Genomic DNA, 12,614 nt, shown 5'->3' on the forward strand with positions numbered 1-12,614 from the left:
AATAAAGTAGATATTCTTAAACTGTTCAAATTGGTATTTATAAAGAACATTTCTCAGTTGAAATCTTAAGCTCACATGAAAATTACACCATGTTCTCTACATTTTATTTTAGGTTTATTTCCCCCTATCTCTCCTTTAAAAAAAAAAATAAATCAACAGATCTATCTTCTCTCAGGCAGTGCCAGAGTATCTAGTTTGTGATTTGAGTACTGGAGTAGAGATAAAAACACCGAAGAGATTTATGGATAAAAACTTCTACACAGGTAATTTCTATGGGATGTGGTATGACAGAGAAATTAAATGTCTTAAGAAAACACAGGCCACTACATTTTTTGGGAGCAGTTTTCAAATAAAATGCTATGCATAATTAACTAGGAACTACTAAGAGAAATAATTACTTGATTGAAAAAAACCTAAATAACACATTTGGCATTAATATTAGAGTGAAATAAATGCAGAGGGTTATAATGTATCATTCCTGTGTGTATACAATTGCTTTAAAAATAACACAAAACACCACTTGCAAAATCATTCAAGGACAAAAAAAGAAGTATATAAGTGCACTGTTAGAAATGCTTCAATGTTATTATTTTTAACCTAACACAGACATTACAAATTTCCTCCTGAGAAAGGATTAGGTCTCAAATACATAGCAGAATAATAGATTGTTGTTACTAAATATTTTATGATATTGGCAAATGATCCATCTAGCATAAATTTATTTTTACTTGCTATCCAGTTTTTCATGCACAATTGAAATTTGAATTGCATAAGAATAACAGTAGAAACATTTTTACAATGAATCTGATGACAGAGCTGACACAATTTATTTAGCTTGATATCACATTGATGTACATCTTTCTAATCCCACTTTACAAAATGCAGACCCCCCTGGCTTTACCAATAAAAAGGAAATAGCAAGCCCCCCGCTTACAGTTAAAATACTGAAGTGCGTGAAGAATCTATAAAACAACTGACCTGTTCAAATTGTTGTTTTTCCAGTCCATGCACTGTTTTTACTAATTAGGAACCAAACCAGATTGATCATCATTTTATAACGTTTGACATATTCACTGTCTTCCTAGTTCCAGCAGAATCTTCTTAAATTTCCCAGCACTGTGTTTTATTGCTGGTACCATATGCTTTATTGTTCAGCCACAAGAGCTTCGCTCTGCACAAAGACTCATTACCTACTGCTTGCTGAGCAGCTTCAGGCTCACTGAGGCTGCCTGTGTGATCACATGGGAGTTTTGTCTGAGAAAGCCAGGCATGTCACTGATTTCACCCGCTACACATATTTTTATCAGCTGAGGTCTACTATGAGGAAGGAATAACAGACTCTTAAGGATTTCTTTAGCTCATTAAGAGTGCAGTCATTATGGAAATCCCCTCACCATTTTTTTTTGTTGTTGTTTGTCTTTTTAAAAAATAATTATTAATACTATTATTGCCACTACAACACAGGTTCAAATAGAAATTAAAGACAGTTGTTGAAGTAATTTTTCCTTCCGGGGAGTGGCAAAACCTGTGCATTGTCTGCATCGCTCCACGCACAGTGCGTACTGAAATTAATATTCTGAAGAGGTAATATTTTGCCAACACTTAATCTGACAGTGTTTATCCTTTACATAGAGGATGAGCTTCTGAATGAAAAATTGCTCCAAAAACGCAACCCCTTGATTTAAATTTGTCTCATCAGTCAAGGGCATTATCCTGTAATCTTTGGTCATAAAATTAGTTTTGCTGGTTTCAGTGAGACTACTCCGATGAATAAGAATCGGCCAGTTGAGCAAGGATTAGTCTCAAATCCAAATGACAAATTATATAGTACAATGAAGTCTAATCTCGTCTTCATAATAGTTGGTGATACTTGGGGAAGGTGGGGGTGTTATTTGTTTGAGTTTTTGTTTGTTTTTTTTTTAAACACAAAATTATAAATTTAACAGTTTATATTGGTTAAAAAATATTTACCTAAGCATTTTACACCACAGTAAGTGATTACATTCAAAATTACAAAAGCACTTATAAAAAAAGATAAATATTTAATGACTTCTCTCACTGATCTATTATTAGTATCAGAGATACATTTTTGAATATTTGGAGATATCTTAACTCCTACTGCAGACTGAATTCCCAGAATATTCTCATTTAAAACTCTTAACGTACAGCTAGTGATGATAAATTAACATCTCTTCTCCACCCTGAAAACTGGTACTGAACATGTAATTAACCATAATATTAACATTGCAAAGATGCAGCTATTCTGTGAAATAGTCAATTAGCTCTGGAATTATTCATATCATTTTGAAAATATAAGATCGCAAAAAGGAACTGTTTTCTCATTAACATTCCACAAATGAAATACCTAGTTGTTCTATTTAAGATCTTCCTCTTTAGAATAAATGACAGCTTGTTGCTCTTTGTTGGCATTATTCTGCTCCTATGGAAGTCAGTGTAAGTTCTGCCACCGATTTTCATGGCAGAAGAGACAAGCATGACGAACACAGATGCGTGCACTTTACTGTGTCATCATGCAAATCAATGACTAAACTCCCTGTTTCTTTATTGTTCTCAGCATCTTGCTTCTGGTGTATTATTAAGGTTTTCCAACAGTTGATATGCAGTCTCTGTGATTATACTGAATTATAGAAGATGGGTCATAAAGGATTCAGAATTCCCCACAACTAAATTCAGTGACGAATATCTTCTAGACTCATAGCCATTTTGTTTAACAAAAAATTCCATTATCAAGCATGAGTATATTTTAAAGTGACACCATTTTTACCTATTTAAAGGCACACTCCAAGCAGATGGTTTGTGGCTGAGAACCTTCTACGTCTCTTAAGCAGGAAGCACTACCATGTATGCATTAATGAGAAGAAACTAAAGCAGACTAGATGGGTTGCTAACGAACAGCTGGTTTAGCTACGGCTATGCATATTTTTTTCCCCTGGCGATTTCACTGATGATGTCACAATGCTAGTGTAGGAAGACATAAACAGAAGGCAGGCACTTTTGCTGCAGTAGCACTAGTGGGGAAAAAAGAAATATCAAATGTTTGACAGATGGAAAGCACAAAATCTGACTGGAACACAAATACTATTGTCACATTTCTGGGTGTCATTCTTATATACCCTATGGAGTACTTCTCAAACCCTGAAAGGAGGTTAAAGGAAAATATGTTCAAGGACACGATACAGTTAAACCAGTTAGCAGGAAAGTGTTGTTTCTGCAGGAGACAATAGCAGCAAGCAGTCTTCATGCTGTAGGAAAGGCAGCCTCAGTTAATCAGTTCTTCAGCAGGGGGTGGGGGAAGGGAGAGAAGCTTCAATCCTCCATAGTACATTTTGAAATTTTCTAATTCTAACTTAACATTTTTAGGTAGGTACATTATATTCCAACTCATACTCTCTTCTTACAGATTTACTAAATAGACTGAAGTCTTTATCAGGGCCATTTTGTTGACTTTCTGCCCAAACTATTAAGGAAGTGTATTTTTGCAATCATGAGTTAAAGATCACCCATGTTTCACAGTAGCTAGAACCCAGACCTCCTTTGTCACTCCATAGTAGGAATAGCCACAAAATGAGACAGGACTTCTTCAGGAGAATCCAAATTCATGCCTCTTTGAAACAATAGTAGGAGAATGGCATTGATATGCTTAGCAGTCTTTTCCACTCAAGGTCTCCTATGGGAGCTGATGTAAGCAAGAGCTCTCTTTCCTCTAATAAAAGGTTCCTTGTGAATCAAAATTAAAAAATAATCAAGAACCTGCTGACGAATTGTAAATAATGGTAAACTGCCAGAACCCACATCTGCTTTGTAGGGAAATGTCACTCACAGGAACATTGCTATGCTTTCCCATTCCACAGAACCTACACAAACAGGGAAGTGCTAAGGAAATGCAGACATTGAATCGCCTCCATCATTAGTAAGGAATAATTATGTAAATCCTGATTTATCCTACCTATATGCATCTAAACTTGAGTACTTATATACCAGTTATATGCACTGAAGTATGTATCTTGCACATAATTTAGTAAATAAATAAAAAATTAGAAAGCTCAGAACAATCCAAAACCAGCCATATATCACAAAATGGGACTAAGCCTATGATATGAACTTCAAATCATTCTCACCTTATACAACTAAATTATTTTGTTAGGTATTGAGCTCAGCACCCTGTGTCAGAATTGGGTGAAACAGATATGAATCAAAACAGCTACTGGGACAGCTCTGTTCGATTCCATGAAACATAAAGGGCAACTTGCACTCAATGCTTTGTTATACTATAGGGCTGAATCCTGTACCTTGCAATAAAATGCAAGAGCTCTTGTTCCTCCATGTACACCAGAAATGCAACCACTTACACACCAGCTAGGAAGAAGAGGGTTTTGCTGAAACTCTCTTTTTCAGTCTAGTGCCAAAAAATGTCAGAAGTCCAGAATTTATGAAACCTGTTCGGTGAACCACACATCCTCTACTCCAACTCTCACAAACAGCACAATTCACATGCCATGGTTGGTATTTTATGAGCTACAGCAGCAGCAACTCCAAATGCCTCAGCACTGGCTTTCAGGTTTGTAAGTAGATGGTTTGTGGTCACTCTTTTGGTAAGATCTATGAGCTGTGCCCATGCTATAATTTGAGCTCAGGATGAGGCAGAGCTGTTAACTTTCCATGGAGCCCCGCCATAGCAGTGCAAGTTCTACATCATGAAAAATGAACATCTATGAGAGAAATTTGTGTAAGATTAATTAAAGCTCTCCATCTGAAGTTACTGTCAGTAACACTGAGGTAGGATAATCTTAAGTATAAATTCTATATATTTCTTACCAGACCAAATATAATTCAATCAAATAAATTTCCTCACTCTGTCCCCAAATATATTCCTTTCTCTGGATACATCAGTCACAGCTAAACTACCTTCAAGTACCGCCACAGTAACTACTCCATTCCAAATAGTGGGGCTTAATAAATTTCAGTAGCACACCAGAAAGAGTAGCATACTTTTGGTTCCTGAATTACATAAATATTGAAAACTTACTAATTACTAAATGGCATTTTCAACAAAGAAATACAACCGTGTTTTGAAATCAGAGTCTACCATGTGAAATGCAGGAAAACAGACAAAATATATTTGAAAGGTAAGAAGACATGCTCAGCTTAACAGATGGACAGAGAAAGCAGCTTATCACTGAAGGACAGGCCTGTAAGAGGCTGTTCTGATGCCTGGCACCTTAGCAATCTCATCTCCAAACTACATACAGTGACCTCTAGCATGTCAGTGTAAGGCTGCCAGTGCTACCCTTCACTCCTATTTCTGGCACATTTGCCTTGTCATGTTAATTTGAAGGACACTATGTATAGTTTCCTTTCTTTCTGACTTAAAAAAATAAATAAATCTCTGTGAACAGGAGCAAATTCCTAAATCATGTGATGCAAAGCAGGCACAACAGTGAATTCTCTTTAAACATATTAAAAGGCATATAACAGTATACCACTTCCTAATGATTTTTAGCACAACAGCTCTTGAAAACAACCACATTTTTAATCATACAATCTTGATATATCTTACAATACTGGCATTTTTCAACAGTAAAACAAATCATCTTATCAGGGTGGTATCTTGGAAAGTGCACTTCCTGTCAGAAAGTACCACTGAATAGCACTATGTATTGGAAGAGCTACTGCCCACAAACATACGTAATCTGTAGTAAACATACAGGATTTCTTTCTCCTTTCACAACCTTTTCCAAAACTACTGGTTAACTATCAAAGTCAAAGAACATATTAACTTTGGCAGGCAAATTAATGGAGTGAACGATGTATAGCCAAGCAGCGAAAGAATCTCAGTTGCATTAGATGATCTGAATAATCAAAGCAATTAATTTTGTCTTGCTATAATGCCTGATATAGCCACCATCCAAAACACCAGCAAAGCATGGAGTTTTTCAAATAAAAGAGAATCTATTTTAAAGAACAAACTCCTTGTTATTTTGTTTAATAAGAAAGAACAAAAAAAAGATTTACAAGGCAGCAGATACTTTAAGAAAGATTGCCTATGCTGTCTTGTATGTGCTTCATAAACCAGCTTTGCTGTAGCCTGTTTCCATGACAGCTCAGACATAGAAACATGATCTATGCCAAGGAGTAATGCAGAGCTACAGAGAGTTATGCTTGGTACAGTTAGAAATTGCAAGACAAATCCAGATGAAACAGTTTGCATTTTCATTTTTAATTAACTGACATACTCCTTACTCCATCTCTCTTCTCTTACTTTCCAACTTAAAAATTTCACTTCGCTATTGACCAGCAAGAAGTTTTAAATTAATTAAAATTAAGAGATTTTTTTGAAGCAAGCATGGTAGTTAGTATTTTCTCTCTTTCTTTTTCTCACAACTATTTGGTTCTTGTCCCACTGATACCACAGTAAACCAAAAGAAGTTTACTGAGTCAGCACAGTTGAAAGAGGAATAAAATCCAATCAAGGAAAAGCAGATCATCCTTCCTTACCGGACTTGTCATCAACAGAACTTTCTAAAGCACTACTGTTGCTAAACCATCAACATTGCTTTGTTCCTCACTCTCACAATTCTCATAGCAGAGCAGACAAGTTCTTTAATTTTCATTGTTACAATATTTGAATTTGTTTCTGTCTACCACAAATAGAAGTATTTTGAGCAGTGACAGAAATAAAAATGTAGCAGACAGACAGATCTAAGCAGCAATGTGAGTTTTTAAAGCAGTTAGTAGTTTACAAAGCATCCCAACTTACAACACAAGATATTTTCAATGCACTACTTACAACAACAAAAAAAACCATAGTGAACTTTTACTCTTATATATAACAAGATACCTACATTCTAAAATAAGGTGTCTGCATTAGATTGCTAAACATCAGTTTAGGATCTCATTCCACAGGAAGTGAATCCACTGCAGCTCTTCTTCCTACCTTTTTACATCTTAGATCTGTCATTTAAACCTTAAAAGGACTTAATTCTAGGTTGTATGATAACTCTTCACAGTTTTAACCTTTAAAGCCTAGAAACTGATTCTCCTTTAATAATTCTGTCCATTTCCATTTGGCCAGCATTAACTTCTTTTCCTTATGTGTATCCAGCAGAACTTGAAAATAATTTTTATTTATTTCTTTGCATGTGTACCAGCATTGTTGATAACACCAGCACAGCACTGGGAATTTTGCTGGGTTTGAGTCTTCTCTGCCAGCAGCACACACCACCTTCTTCCCCCTGTATGTTCCATGACAGCAGACTACATTAACCAAGTAAAAGTGTTTTGCTGGAGATTCCCTTCTTCATACTCTAACAACATGGTAATGATTTCACTTCCCCTGAAATCAGTCTGAAATAAGTAAAAAATTTATTCTATTGTAGCATCCAAAATAAATTTCAGTGCATATAGAAAAGATTTTCATCAAGTTAAAATCTGAACCACTATACTCCTAGAGTAAACTTTTTACTACGTCATTCTAATGTTCTAAACCTTGAGAATGTAAGCCCGTCGAGTTCAGAAATTGATTTGTAAAAGGCATCAGGACTAAATAAAGGCCTTTATTACAGCATTTCTTATGGGCCAAATGTCTTCCAAGATTTCAACATTTCAGAAACCTTCCTGAAGTTTGTGGTGGTTTGTTTTGGGTTTTTGGTTTGTTTTCTTTTTTCCAATTAAGCAGCTTGACATCTAAGAGTTGTAATACTCAATATTCCAGTTAGATTGTTGTTCACGGTATTATATAGATAGTCTTATCACACCCACAGTAGCCATGGGTCTAGTATGTCAGGCTACAGACCCTAACAACTGCAGTTTTCTCAGCCTCTTGTGTTGGTACACTTTCTGTGGAGGAAACTGGGATTGTGGGTTTTTTTTCTTTTTTATTATTCAGCATCTTTTCCAGGTAATAGATTAAAAATAAATAAATAAGTTTCCCAACCAGGATTATATTCAAATACTTTGAATAAGGCTCATGAATATGTGGTACAGACAAAACTTGGACTGTAGTGACCACTGGTTCACCTGATAGAAAATTTTGCCATCTGACCATTTCTTATGTCGTAGAAAAGAAGTGATTACTATCTCAATGTGATTTTTGGCATCCCTGAAATGTATGTGGTTTCTCAGCCAGATTTATCCCTTTGGCCCAGCATCTTTAACCACTGAGGATAACATTGACTCTGTCGTAGTATTTTTTCCTTTTAAGAACACAAGGACTCTGTTTATTTCTGCTACAGCAAATGGAGATAATACTAGTCTTGTCAGATATTTGGGAAGAGTGTAGTCCATGTGTCTCTTTTGACCTTCCAGGCTACAGCAAAGGTGCAGGCTGACAGCAACTGTCATTTGCTGTTAACAGACTTTTACCAGATCAATGGCTCGAAGCTCACAAAGGAACTCACCAGTTTTGTGACTGAAAAGCAGGTAATCAAGGATCCTTGCCTGTCTCGTTCCATCTCCTGGGGTAGGTGGATTTCAGTGACCCTACCAATGCTCTAGCTTCCTGCCTGGAACTGTTTTGCCCTAAGTCTGCTGTCAGTAGCTGTTATGTAAGTCTCCACAATACAGGCTCACACATGCAGACTTCAGCCATTTAAGATTTAAAGAATTATAAAGATTTGCCAGCGCCAGCTGTTCTACTTTTGCAGACCAAAAACATTCTCACTGCCCTGGATGTGTTAGACTAAGAGACAGGAGTGGCCCCATTTACATGCCGAAAACATTTTGTGTTATTTAAAATGTGCATTTTGTATCCTGCAGTTTCCTTATTACCTGCAATACTGTAAGAATTCCTGAAAAGTTGTCATATTTAGCTTTCAACATACTTTAAACAGCCAATCGGTACATACTTTGTGCTGATATTCATATTCTTTTGCTGTAGTGGTAAAAAAAAACCAGTTACATTTGTAATCATCTGGGAACAGACCCAGATCAACACTTCCTAGTCTTGTCATGACATTCAGTGTGTCAAGCAATGACATAGGCAGAGTTTGCAGAGAAAAGCAGTATCTTTAAGTAGACAAGCTGAGATGACTAAGAAAACGGAACCCTTTGAGGACATGAGAAAGGGGTCATACACACAAAAGCCTGCCTATTTTTCTGACTGCAGAAGTTAATCTAATTAAAAAATGCTAATTTCCCCACAAACCTTGCCTGGTGGTTATCTTTAGATTATGATGCCACAATAATGACAGTATTAACAACCTTAAAAGCTATATATAACCTGATAAATAGCTTTAAAAGGTTCTCTGATGTATAGCCTTTAGAAGCAAAATATCTTAGATATCAAGCAGGAAACAAAGGTAGATTCAAAGCCCTAGGACTGCAGAGGAAACAAAGAGTTATCACTTGTCACCTCATAACAGTTCTTTTTACACCTCAGCTGAAGGCTTTATACAGAAAATGACAAATATGAGTTGTACAAAATAATTTAAAAGAACAATGGAATACATTTGCAGGAACTTTCCCAAAACATCATGAACAGCACAGGAGTTGAATATTTGAAAAATTACCGGTATTAATGAACCCTGACAGTTAAGTGGAGAGTAAAAGGCAAGAAGAACTTGTCTCTGTTTCTAGAGGTAGAGGCAAAGAATATACATTTATGACAGTACAGAAAGAGTGATGCTAAAGGAGACACAAATAAATGCATCAGCAGGTCAAAGTAACGTCACTTTTGAAGCAGCATTATAAATACATGAGAAGACAGTAAGAATGCATTTTTAAGGCCAGGATTTTGCGATATTTGAGATGGAAAATGCTACAATGCCTGTGTAATAGTTTTTTGCTTTAGCTGAATTCAGTTAACTATCTTTGGAGGAAAGACATGCAGCTTACTGAAAAAATATCTTACAGTTAAAGTCTGAGAGGGATGCATCTATTGTTAGCCTAGACATCAAAAATGAACTTTTTTTTTTTTTTTTTAGATTAGTCAGAAAAGTACAAATAGAAATGAAAAGGCCACTACAAATATAACTTGATTAGAAAGTTGAAGGATAGGAAAAAAAATATGTGCCTTTTCAAAATTAAACTGAGAAACAGAAGAACGAAGAGTGGAAAAAAGCACAGGCATTTCAGAAGATTTATAAGGTGAACTCTTGAAGATGGGCTGTGGAAGATGAGACTGAAATGTTTATTCTGAGATCTAAGAAATATATCTGTATCTAATGTATATACACAGAAAATCCTAAAGTAACTGAATGACAAAGTAAAGTAAATGAATGAGAATACCAGAATTACCATACTGTGATGCTGCCTGTCACCTGCTACTAGGAATGTAATTCTATCCACTGAAAAAGAAAAAGCAATAAAAAGCAACTCCCTATTGACATCAGACTACTATGGATGGGGAAGAGGAAAGCCAGCCCCCAAAATACTAGAATACTAGAGAGACTAATAGCCGAGTCGAATCTAGCTTGAACCAGAACTGGAGTGTGAATTCCTGCCTATCCACACATCCAGCGTTTTTTCCAATCTAAGCATACAAACAAAGTGACCTTGCAGGCGGTAAGAGCACTGAACTCTCTATCCAACACCAGTAATCAGCCCAAGTGAAATCTTCAGAAAACTAATTAAAAAATCCAGAGGCCTGTGTATACATTAAATGCCGAATACAATGTAGGGGAATTTTCACAAGACTGTGGGTAACCAATTAAGACTCTCAAGACATAGTCTGAGAGTGCACAATTCCACAGCAGGAATAAAAGCTAGCAACAAATAGCATGTCATGCTAAGCACTTATTAATTGCTACACAACTGTTATTTTCGCTATACAAATGTTATTAATACTTTAACTAATGACTGTATTTCAAAACTTTTCTCTGCATTGTAAACTAGCAAGCCTATCTAGCTGCTAGCATTGAACTGGAAGCAGAGACCTGAAATCACATAGAATCCGAGAATGTTAGGGGTTGGCAACACCCCTGCCAGAGCAGGATCACCTAGAGCTGATCACATAGGAAGGCATCCAAGTGGGTTTCAGTATCCATAACCAGTTAAAAACCTTGAAAGCCATTTTTTTACGAGTAATTTTGTGACATTTCAAGCAGTTTAACTATTCTATGCCTAGCTTCTCTATATGAATTAAAAAAAAAACCCAAATGAAAAAAATCAAAAACATTTTACTGTGACTTATCCCACAATTGTGCTCTTAGTGATTAAAAGTAACAGGTATGCATCAAGACCATCAGTGTGATAGAATCTGTTGCACTGAGTAAGTCAAAATAATTAGAGGAAGGAAATCAATCAGAAGTAATTTTGCACTTCTGTCAATAACTAAGTAAAAAAAAAGAAGGGGAAACCAAAACCAAACACACTCAAATCCAGAAAATTATTGGCAAGTCTGAAAATTTAAGTAACCTGTCATGAACCTTACAATTCTGAGTAACATCAGTATGTGGATGAGAAGGTACTGTTCCTTCTGATACAGGGGTATATCCTGTCACCTGAATGTGTGAAAAAAAAAAATTGAAAATCTTTAGGTACTAAACATTTAAATCACCTAGTGTTATTTTTATACACAAAAAGGAATTTATTTCTCTTCTCAAAGATAATCCCTACTAATTGCTCTAGTTCCACAAATACATTTTGTGGGAAAGAATAATGAAGACTACTTGTCAAATTAGTCATGTCATTATTTCGCTGCACAATCCAAACAGTATAGCCTAGCCCATTCTCAGCATGTTGAATATCAGCCTACAGAAAAGGATCCATCTATAAGCCATTCTGACCTTTCTTGCTAGTTTCTTCTGACCTTTCTAACCTTATTAGACTGCTGTGAAGAAAATAAAGGAGCTGTTGGGTACTCTTGATGGATTAGAAACAACAAGAATGTGTCTAGGAGTTACTTAAGTACTAAACTGGACTACTGAATTATAAATGCTTTTCAAATAGTCAGAATGATAATAGGGATGATGATGAAGAAGCAGAGGTAGAAAGAAACTACTAAAATATTTAAGTGTGAATAATACACTTTTTAGAAATTTTTCATCAGCATCCTTAACCATTTATTCTGCTGTAGTTTCACATAGTTGGATTTTTAAGGCCCCATTTGAGTGAGAACAGAAATTCATAAAAATAAACAAACAAATAATCCCAGCAGAGTTATTTTCATTAAGCATGAATATAGCTTGAGCATCTTGCAGAAAGGCAGATTTAATCTCTTCTGGACAAATTTAATGAATTCTTCAGATTCACAAAGGAAGGAAACTCTAGAGCCTAGAACACACATCTCTAAAATCCCTGTGTTACAGCTCGCTCACTACATTATATTATCAACAAAAATCTGTATTGTCACAGAAAAGGGATAGAAACACCATTAAAGTACTTATTCTTTGCATAATGCACACCTTCTCCAGTAGAGTTACTGAGGATTTTTAAACAGCCTCACAGTTCTGAAGTGGACAACTCATACATTTTTATAGCTTACACAATAAGAAGTACAAAACACATACATTAATTTTGCACTCTCTAAATACTGAGGATTGCCATTCCCAGTAAATAAATCTTTTTTTATCTAGTACTGGTATCTGAGCCAAACTCTCAAAGAGGAAATCACAGCCCCAAAACTTACAATATAAGCCCCTAGTACTACAAGAGAA

The 12,614-nt window shown here is 35.7% G+C and overlaps 1 protein-coding gene across 6 annotated transcripts in view; it reads right to left on the reverse strand.

Annotated features, from left to right (window-relative positions):
- CSRNP3 (cysteine and serine rich nuclear protein 3) overlaps positions 1-12,614 on the reverse strand; it is a 107,856-nt gene that overhangs the window by 46,907 nt on the left and 48,335 nt on the right. The window contains exon 1 of one of the 6 annotated variants that reach the window (XM_068138719.1): positions 979-1,634. The exons of the other annotated variants lie outside the window; for them this stretch is intronic. The gene's annotated coding sequence lies outside the window, so the exon portion shown is untranslated. Of the gene's footprint in view, positions 1-978; positions 1,635-12,614 lie in introns of those variants that run through there. 6 annotated transcript variants of the gene reach the window in all.

Source organism: Melanerpes formicivorus, unplaced genomic scaffold, assembly GCF_026170545.1.
Source record: "Melanerpes formicivorus ecotype bairdi unplaced genomic scaffold, bMelFor1.0.p_v2 SCAF_5, whole genome shotgun sequence".
NCBI lineage: Eukaryota > Metazoa > Chordata > Aves > Piciformes > Picidae > Melanerpes > Melanerpes formicivorus.